This window comes from Dromiciops gliroides, chromosome 4 (assembly GCF_019393635.1).
Source record: "Dromiciops gliroides isolate mDroGli1 chromosome 4, mDroGli1.pri, whole genome shotgun sequence".
Lineage (NCBI taxonomy): Eukaryota > Metazoa > Chordata > Mammalia > Microbiotheria > Microbiotheriidae > Dromiciops > Dromiciops gliroides.
The window spans coordinates 383,144,168-383,155,612 of NC_057864.1; positions in this window are offsets into that span (position 1 = coordinate 383,144,168).

Genomic DNA, 11,445 nt, shown 5'->3' on the forward strand with positions numbered 1-11,445 from the left:
TAGAATTTAATAATCTTCCTTTCTTCAACCTTAACCCTTTGCACCTTTGCTTCTTCCACTATCTGGGGCTATACTGAGCAAGTCTAATCCCATTGATTGGAGTTATAAAACACTCTCTCCTCAGTCAGATGAGTGTGACTTCCCCTTCCTCTCTTTAGAAGTTTCGGGAAGCACCCTGAGTAATTTTAATAACCCCACCCAGATAAACCTAGGGGGATTGTGATGACTTATTAGAAACAATGAAAAAGATAAAGTCGTGTTCTCAGGAGACTGGAGTTCTGGGAGGTACTGATGTTGAGGAAGAGGGCAATGTACATAGTCACTGCTTGGGCACCACAGAAGAGAAAAGTTACCCTGAGCCAACATGGAATTAAGGTGAAAGATGTACTTATATGGTATAAGGACAAGCATCTTTCTGACTCCTGGTACAATTCATGTGTGATATCTGGGACCACGGGAACCCCAGTATAAGAGAAAGCTTCCAAATTTGATGTACATGGAACTGTAATGCAGAAGGACAGGGGTTCGAGAGAAAGCAATTTCCCTAGGAAAAGGAATGCCTTCCATCTGCTGGGAGCCTAGAAGAACTGCAGGTGGTGTGAACTGTTGGAAAACTAGCACTAGGTTGTTTGTCATTTGTCCTTCATTTTCAAAGAGGACCATGACATTGGGAGGTGATGTCATGACTTGCAGTGAATTGGATTTAAGTGAGGGAGAGCTATTCAAGGTCACCAGAGTCACCCTCTCCCAGAGTCATCTGGGTCCAGTGGCAAGATACACATCAGGACAACTAGAGATAGACCCCCATGTTTAAGGCAATTGGGGTTGTGACTTGTCCAGGATCACACATCTAGTATCAAGTGTCTGAGGTCAAATTTGAACTCAGGTCCTCCTAACTCTAAGATCAGTGATCTATATCCACTGCACCATCTAGCTGCCTAGAAGTCATGAAAGGGAGCACTGATAAAGAGGAAGAACTCCCTTTCCTATCATCTCCAACTGAAACCCTACCCAAGGCAATAATGTAAGAGAATATAAAAGTTTTTGAGGAGGGTTGTCCACCAGCAGGTATTGTTCTTACATGGATTCTCATGAGTTCTGTTGGTGCTTTGAGCCTTTCGAACCTATGGGCTTAAAAGTGGAGTTGGTGACTTATACTATGAATGCATGGGGGAGAGTCAGATACTATTATTTACATATTAGCTTGTTGGCAGCAATGAGCTAAAGAAGTAAGAAATTCCCTTGCTTGCACCTCTCTTCCATATATCTTTCAAATATCTGAAGACCATTGTTATGCTTCCCACAAGTCTTTTCTTTAGACCTTCAATCATACTAAGCTACCCAAAATTCAAATTCAAATCAACACATATTTATTAAGAAGTAATTGGAGGGGGGGGAGCTAGGTGGTGCAGTAGATAGAGCACCGGCCCTGGAGTCAGGAGTACCTGAGTTCAAATCTGGCCTCAGACACTTAACACTTACTAGCTGTGTGACCCTGGGCAAGTCACTTAACCCCCATGGCCCTGCCAAAAAAACAAAACATATATATATATATATCCTATCATTTGATCTTTTTTCTTTCTTTCATTCTTTTGGGGGGGGGGGCAATGAGGGTTAAGTGACTTGCCCAAGGGTCACACAGCTAGTAAGTGTCAAGTGTCTGTGGCCAGATTTGAACTTAGGTCCTCCTGAATCCAGGGCCAATGCTTTCTCCATTGTGCCACTTAGCTGCACCATCTCATTTGATCTTAACAAGAACTTTGTAAGACAAGTGCTTCAGATATGATTAACTTTATTTAGAGAAGAAGAAACTGATTGAAAGATAGTAAGTGATTTCCCCAAGAATACATAATGTTTAAGACAGCATTTGAACCCAAAGTCTTCCTGCCTTAAAGTCCATACCTCTAGCATCTAAACTAACAGGGATAATATTTCTAATACCTATTTTACAAGGTTACTGTGAGGAAAGCAGTTTGTAATCAGGGATATACTGGAACCAGCTCTAACTGGCTTTTAATAGCCTGTTAAATTTTCAGCGTGAGCATTTATACCTCAAAATTGGCAGTTGCTTAAAAACAGGTCTTATTTTATTGTCTTGTTGATCATCTGCACTTAGAAAATGTTAATAATTCAAATTAAACTTAAAAGTATGTGTACATACATTTTCCTCCTCCACCCCCGACTCAACCCAGTTGTTAAACATTTACCAGCACACCCATTTTACTGTATAAACATTGCTTGAGCTCAGCCAGAGGGCAGTAGAAGGCTGGGGGGAATGATATTCCCAGACCGAAATCCTGGTGACTGAATAATTAATAGTAGTAGTAGTAGTCGTAATTAATAATAATAATAATAATGTCATTTGTATAGCATTCTAAACTTTACAAAGTATTTTCTATTCATTAGCTCAACACTTACAACACTTCTGTTCATAAGCCTTAAAAGACTATTTAAATGCGAGTTATTATTTTGTGCAAGGATTGGTGCTAAACACTATGGGGGCTTCAAAGAATACACAAAGTCCTGTCAAAATGTCCCTGTCCACATGAAGTTTATAGTCTGGTAATTATTAACTGTTTTAAAATTTGCTTCATCTTTTGAGTCTTTTATGTGATATGTTAACTTCACTAAAATCCTACTATTGATGTCTTAAGGTGGCATAGAGGTGACTTTAACTTCTCGAAGGTTATGCCATTAGAAGTTTTGGCAGGCTAAAATAAACTAGAAAAGGTTCAACATGGGCAGCTAAGTGGCACAGTGGATAAAGCACTGGCCCTGGATTCAGGAAGACCTAAGTTCAAATACAGCCTCAGACACTTGACACTTACAAACTGTGGGACCCTGGGCAAGTCACTTAACCCCCATTGCCTCACCAAAAAAAAGGTTCAATACAAACTGGATGAAAACTTATGAACAGAAGGTTAGCCACCAGTTGACTTTTTTCTTTTAACCATAGAAACTCATAAAACCAATTTATTTAGAGGGTTTCAATCTTCATTAACAGATCAAGGATTCCCGCAGATCAAATCACAAATCCTTTTTAAATTGAGGTATATGCTATAGTTGTTGTTTAGAATGGCTATAGAAAGATATTTGAGTAGGAATAATTAGCCACTTGGGCTTATGTCAATTCTGTGATCATACATCCATCATAATTTTGTATAGTACATAATTGCAAGCACATCGGGTTGAAGAGGACATAGGCTACCTTTAATTGCTTAAATTTGACAAGCTGCAAATAGATACAGATTTATCAATTATTGTTTGGAAAGTGTGGTTTTGTTTGCCTTTTGGGGCCAGCTCTTGTGGCTTTATCAATGATTTCTTTTTTAAAAAAATTTTTTATTTTTAGTGAGGCAATTTTTTTTTTTTTTTTTAGTGAGGCAATTGGGGTTAAGTGACTTGCCCAGGGTCACACAGCTAGTAAGTGTTAAGTGTCTGAGGCCGGATTTGAACTCAGGTACTCCTGACTCCAGGGCCAGTGCTCTATCCACTGCGCCACCTAGCTGCCCCTGGCAATTGGGTTTTAAGTGACTTGCCCAGGGTCACACAGCTAGTAAGTGTTTAAGTGTCTGAGGCCGGATTTGAACTCAGGTACTCCTGAATCCAGGGCCGCTGCTCTATCCACTGCGCCACCTAGCTGCCCACTCTTGTGGCTTTAAACTATATGCTAGTCAAATTTTTACAATTCCACAGATTTATTTATTGAGCCATTTAATTATTTTTTAAAACTTCATAAAGTCATAGAAGGTTCAAGCTGGTAAGAATTGGCATTTAGTCTAACATAACCCTTTTTTAAAACAGCTAATAACAATGAGACCCAGAGGGACCAAGTAACCTGTGCCTGTATTTCCACAATGTCTTCATTTCCCCCTGGGGAGTTTATCCTCAGATTCTGTTCCAGATCCCTGATGAAGTATTAACGCTGACTTATAAATGACATCACATGCGTTTTCCCAACAATGAACTGAGAGGGGAAATGCAAGATCAGAAGAGTCAAAGAAAACAGGTTGGGGGGAAAAATAAGGAAATGGTTGCAAGAGAAAAACAGAAAATGGTTGATTGTTGCTGTTTCTATCCATAGACTTTAATACAATGTACTACATTCTAAACTTTCTCTAAAGCAATGCTTCTTAAACTGTGGGTTAAGACCCCATGTAGAGTCTTGTAACTGAATGTGGGGGTCGAGAAAAATTTGGCAACAATAAAAGGTTATATATACCAATTTTATATACCTATATGCCCAGGGTCATGTAAAAATTTCTTGGGCATGAGTGGAAAAAGTTTAAGAAGCCCTGATCTAAAGCCTATTCAGTTTAAAAAAGAAATAAAATCTCTCTCAACTCAAGAAAGATCCTTCTTGATTCTTGGAATGTAGGTATTGAAGTTTTACAGAGCAGTAGAAACCATTATTTACAATAACCAGAAAAGTCTAAATACTATGTAGACACATTATAATCAGTGGTATATCTGGGGAACCCAGAACCTGGAATAAGATAGCCCCCTGGCCTGTCTGCAGCTACTTGTTCTCTAGATAGTCACAGAGGAACAGTAGGAATCTTCTAGATGCCAGCAACTACTGTGACATTAGACATTGGACTTTGGCCTCTTGTGTACCCTCAGCATGGTGGGAGCTATTATGAATTCCCTGGTCCTTATGAGGTGTCTTGAAAGTTGTGAATCCCTAGGGATAGAAGTTCTCTAAGCTCAGCAATGATTGTACATTCTGGAATGATTTGTATGTACAAGAGACCAGTATATTACACTTTATCTTTGTTGTTCCTATTTATAATTGTACTATTACATAAACTGATGCTAAGTTTCTAAATGAACTATTAGAGTCACAAATGATCAATTTTGAATATTTATAACTCACTAGTAATTAGACAACACCAAGAGATAAACATAGCATATCTTTTTTTAATCTTTTCTTATTTTTTTCTTTCTTTTTTTTCCCCCCAGGGCAATGAGGGTTAAGTGACTTGCCCAGGGTCACACAGCCAGTAAGTGTCAAGTGTCTGAGGCTGGATTTGAACTCAGGTCCTCCTGAATCCAGGGCCAGTGTTTTATCCACTGCATCACCTAGCTGCGCCCCATAGCATATCTTTTATAAAGCAAAAATAAAATAAATTAGAAAGACAACAAAAACAGAAACATGGGAAATTCCAGACCAGGACTTTAAGTTCTGGCAACATCAGAGCATCTCAGAGCACATGCCTTCCCTAGAAGTACCTTTCCCTCCACTTGAATCACATCAAACTCTGCCTAGACTAGCACCATTACCTAATTCTTTGGCAGGGAAGAACATATGAGTAGATAGAGTAGCCAAGATTGAGAGAGGATCCCTAAAGAGAGAGGGTGGATAGGTAAATAAGATACCAACATTAGGATTGGGGATGAAAAATAGGGACTAGATCTGAGCTATTGAGTAACAGGGCTGGAGGCTGAGGGAAATGATACTAATGGTACAGTGAGGAAGAAACAAGTTTTCTTCCTTGACTTCCTTCTATTCCTACTTCCTTCTTTTCTCTCTCCACCTGATAAATGAGGGCATTGGAGTATGTGATGGCTAAAAATCTAACTGCAATGTTTAAAAATCTAATGTGTGGTCACCTTAAATTAAAAGCTTTAGCACCAGTCTTTGGGCACTGAGTATTTATTAAAATATATTAGGAGTTAGCAAAGAGAAAGAAAGCCTCCTTCACCTAGCTATCCAAGAGACTGAATGCCCCTCAGTTCCACCAGAAGCCCCCTTTTGAACTGGAAGAGGGCAGTACACACACACACACACACACACACACACACACACACACACACACACAGAGCTCCAAGCTAATTGGCTGGTCCATTGACTGACATGACTTATAGGTGGTCTATGAATAGACATAACTTCTGGATGCCAGGCAACTTCTGGACACCAATCTGACCTTCAAAATCTCAGAAAGTTCACCTCATGCTTCCTTGGTTCTCACAAGTATATGATCTCTAAGGTCTGTTATACTTCAAAATCCTATGTGATCGATATTTTCCTCTTTCCTCATCAACTTATCCCTTTAGTACCATAAGCCCTGGAGTGAGGTAAGAAGTGGAACAGTTAGAAAAGGTATTCTAGTTGGAATACTGTATCCTCCTTTACAGATGAGGAAGCTAAGGACCATAGATGTTAAGTATTTGCTCAAGGTCACAAAGGAAATATATACCTTTTGTTCAAGAGAAAAGCAGGAAGGAGGAGAGAAAAATGCCTAGGGGCAGAAGGCACTTTGTAAGTAAGGTACATAAGTTGGATTTCTGTCCATTGTACGTCTGCATTTATACCGTTTCCTCTTCATTACATAAATCTACGCTAATCCAAAGGCTACTATGAAGGAACAAACATACATAGAGAGAACACCTGGAACACACAAACACACACAGATATTTCATGAGCCCAACCAACAAATTACTCTTTATTAATTAGCCTGAGGACAAAATTAGTTCAAGTCAAAGGCATTTAATGAAGTATCATGGAAACATACTCTCCCCCAAACATTATCATACATAGGGAACATACATGAAGAGGTACACATAAGAGGAATATGTCTAGCTAGGGCATTTGCATGGAGAGGCAAACTACTACTCCAACCCGTCAGAGAGAGTTCTTTCTTCTGCTAATGAAATCATATTGTTCCTATCAGGCTTGTTGCTCGCTAACCTCTGCCAGAAGAACACATCCAGCTAGCAACTGGATGATACTCCGCTTGATGCATCATCTACTGAACATTCAGTCTCGCCAGGCTGCTATCAGGCATGGCTTCAAGGGGCAAAGTGGTTGCCAAGCTTCACCCTACTTCCAGCTCCAGTTGGAATCCTTAGATGTAGTACTTTCTTCCTCGTGGGAAGAATAGGTTTTGCCATATCCTCTGTTATGGACTAACAAAAGGCTTCCTTAGAAGGGTAATAATTTTCTCCCAGATTTTTCTCTTCAAGTTGTGATCTATCTCAGCTAAATAAGATCTTTCATTTTTAGCTGATCTCTCACCAGTGCATGAGATGCTTTAGAACACATACCATAGCCACAAATACTTTCGGGCTCAGATCTCTCTCTGAACTCCACATCCTCAGGGATTCAGCTTCTCCCTCTGACAACTTACAGTGACTTAGGGATAATATTCAATGGTTGGTTTTGTTTTTTTTTTTTTTTGCAGGGCAATGAGGGTTAAGTGACTTGCCCAGGGTCACACAGCTAGTTAAGTGTCAAGTGTCTGAGGCTGGATTTGAACTCAGGTACTCCTGAATCCAAGGCCAGTGCTTTATCCACTGTGCCACCTAGCTGCCCCAATGGTTGTTTAAACAATACTTGATCATCATCCAGATGGAAGCAACTCTCCCAAGGAACTGCCAAGGGCTCTATAGTTCAGCATCCCTTAGTTTCTCAATTCCTAATGCCTCATGTAGATGAATGGATGTAGGGAGGGTATAAACAACAAAAGAAGTGACATTGACAAAACCAAATCCATTGAATAAGATCATTATCTTCCCCCTGCCTAGCCACATTCCTGATGGTGGTGGTGGTGATGGTGACGATGACGATGATGACACCAACAATGAAGACAATGATTATGATGATAAATAACTAACATTAATATATAGTGCTTACTATGTGTCAGGCACTATACTATGCTAAGCACTTTAAAATTATCTCATTGGGTCCTCGCAACAACCCTGCAAAGTAGGTGCTATTATTATCCCCATTTTACAGATGAAGACACTGAGACAAACAAGAGGTTTAAGTGATTTTGCCCAGGGTCACAAAACTAGTAAATGTCTGAGTCTGGATTTGAACTCAGGTCTTCCTGACTCTAGGTCTAGCACTCTATCCATTGTACTACCTATCTTTCTCTTCTCTTATATAAATATATTACATGTATATGTGTGTATACATATACAGGCAACCAAAGCCTAAAGCCTCTTCAGGCTTTCACCTTGCTTATGTATTATGTAATAATGTTGATCAATAATGATATTAATATTTAATAAAAAGATCTATAATTTTATGAAGAATTGATTATTATTTTTTATGTTATAGAAAACTCATGAAGGGCATATTTAATCCAAAGAAGCTATGGAGTGTAGTAGTGGGAAAAGAACCCAGGATCCTAACTGATCTTCATGAAATACCATCAAGTATCTCTCAGTGGTGCTAGACCCCACACCCAAATACCAGTTTAAAGAATTCTCAGAGGCCAGCAGTCATCAATAGAGGATCTGTGGTTATAGTTGAAAAATTCCCTTCACTGAGGGAGTCTTGTATCCCTACTTCTCTTTCTCTTCCCCCTCTATTCTTGATTCATGAGGAAGAGTTTACAATAGAGAAATAGAAGCAGGAGGGTAAGTAGATATGGGAGAATCTTGGAAAAATTAATATAGAGTTGTGAGGCAGGGTATACAAAAAGTGATATCGATATGTTTGAGACTAATACAGATTGTTAAAATGTGTCATGTTAAGGTGATAACATGATTAAACCTGAAGAAGCTGCCACAAGAGAGGTGTACAAAATTGTTTATACCTTTTCATCTACTTTTTTGTGGCAATTGTTTTCATTTCAGGTCATCAAAGGATTGGGTAAACAAAGATCTATCATCTTTAAGAAACTTTTAAATGTGGAAATCTTTTCATTTTTAGAAAAAAAACCCACCTGTTTATTTCAGAAAGTCTATGCTGAAAAGCCATTTTTTAAAAAATCTTGACAGCTGTTTGAATTTACTTTCTTCTTCAGGTCATAGATTCACAGTGTTGTCTCAACCTCATCCCAAAGATAGGTATTTAACAGATGGTTCTTAAATAGAATTGCATAGAACACCAGAAATAAAGGCAAAGTAGTTTAGTGGAAAGAACATAGAATTTAGTCAGAAGAACTGGATCTGAATTCTGATTTTTCTCTTTATAAGCTGAATGATCTTAGGTATTTAACTCTTTTTCTTTTTTTTTTTGTTTTTTTGTTTTTTTGTTTTTTGGGTTTTGTTTTTTTTTTTTGCAGGCAATGGGGGTTAAGTGACTTGCCCAGGGTCACACAGCTAGTAAGTGTCAAGTGTCTGAGGCCGGACCCAAACTCAGGTACTCCTGAATTCAGGGCCGGTGCTTTAACCACTGCGCCATCTAGCTGCCCCCTTTCAAATTAATTAATTAATTAATTTGCAGCATTCATTTTTTTAAAAAAAGCTGAACTTTGAATTCTTTCTCTCTCATCCATTCTGGAGTCAAGAAATATGATATCAATGATATATGTGAAATCATGCAAAACATTTCTATGTTAGCCGTGTTGCAAAAAAGGAAAGAAAAATAAAGTGAAAAAATTATGCTTCAATCTGCATTCAGACTCTACTACTTCTTTCTCTGAAGGTGAATAGCATTTTTTATCTTAAGTACTTTAGAATTGTCTTGGATTATTGTATTGATCAGAATAGATAACTCATTCGCAATTGAGCATTGCACAATATTGCTGTTACTACTGTATACAATGTTCTCCTGGTTCTGTTCACTTTACTTTGCATCAGTTCATATGTCTTCCCAGGTTTTTCTGAAACCATCCTGTTCATCATTTCTTATAGCACAATAGTATTCCATCACAATCATATACCACAATTTGCTCTGCCACTCTCCAATTAATGGGCATCCTCTTTATTTCCAATTCTTTGCCCGCACAAAAAGAGTTGCTATAAATATTTTTGTACATATAAGTCCTCTTCCTTTTCCTTTGATCTCTTTGGCATGCAGGGCACTTATCTATTTGGGCCTAAGGTTTCTCATCTATAAAGCTGGGGTTTGAACTAGATGGCCTCTTAAGTCCCTTCCAGTTATACTGACACCTGATCGTCTTTGTTGTTTTATAGATGAGCAAATTTGTCTGTTAACTAAACCAAGAGGGTTTAATCAACTTTAACTATAGTCACTCAAAGCCAGATTCAATTCTTTCAAACCCAAGACTAGTGTTCTCTCCACTATCTCTTTTATTTTCCATCTTAATTTTCTTCTCTACATAGTTGTCCTTTTCTTTCTCATCCTTCAGTGACTAAAATAATAAGATAAAACAAAACAACTTTTTATGCCCCAAATGATGTAATGATCATCATGCTCTTTCATCCTCTCAAGATAGTCATAACATTTGCTTTCTCCAAATCATACTTGACCTAATTTACCTGGGAGGGGTATAGTATCTATGATTCATATATTTTATAGTTAGTAGTGTAATGAGGGCTTGACCAATGGAGCTGCCAGCTCACCTGGAAGAAGGTGGGGAGTCTGCTTCTGTAGAGGTATGATATTTAAGGAAAGAGCACTGCTCCCTGATTTGGAACATCCAAAGACATTCTGTAACTAGTTCTGTTAAGATGATAACAGAGAAAAGATGGATCGTTGATTGTCTGCATAGATGGAACTGGGGTGCATTCAACAAATGCTAACCAGCCAAATTGGTTTCCTTTCCTCTGGCCCCTTTTTACTGGCTATGTGAGTACATGACCCTAATGTTGTTATTTGTGTTGTATTTATTCTTCCTCCTCTTAAGTGAAAGAGTATTAGAGATGGCTAAAATCTTATAAGCTTTGAAAGGTCAAAACAGAAAGTACCAAAGTTGTAAGACTGGAGTCCATGCCATGATTTATAGAAGGCTGAACAATGATGAAGCAGGTCCTCAAGAGCAATTGGCTTGACCCAGCCCAATGGGAGTGGAGACACAGACTTAACCTATCCCTCAACTATGCTGCCTTTGGAAATTAATTTAGTGTGATGAACACTTTAGAAACTAGTTGCATTTGAGCCCACTTTCCCCAGGGACTGAAGTGCTGGTATAGGGAAGAATGTGCTCCCTGGTATTGAGGGTAATGATTTGTAACTTGTTTTTGCTATATCTTTGCCATAAATATCTCTTTGTAAAAAGCTAATTGATATTAATTGGCTAATACTAATGGTATGGAAAGAATACAACCAGAATGGGGGCTTAAGCATTAGAAAAAACCCCATCCATTAATTCTCAGAGGTATCCCAAGAAGAGTAGCTCTTAACTTGAGGTTAATTATTAAGGCATTCGTGGATAGACAGACTTCAGAGAATCTGTGAACCTGGGTGGAAAAAAATTACATTTTTATTTTTACTAACCGCTAACTAAAATTTTGCATTTCCTTCTATTATAAATATTCTTTCAAAAGCATTATTCTGAGGAGTCCATGACATAAAAAAATGAAAGACTCTCTGCCCAAGGACCTTTGAGGGAAAGATGTGTCTAGCTCTGGGAGAGTCAGTTCAGTCTCCTTGCAGTAGTAAGATCCTTGTCAGGTATTAAGAAAGGGATAACCAATGCACAGCACACATGCTCCATTGATGTCCATGCAATGTTAGGAAATCTAGGTAAAGGATCCCATCACTTTAGGTGAGTTTTACCCACCCCCCCCCCATGAAGGAAAAAGATG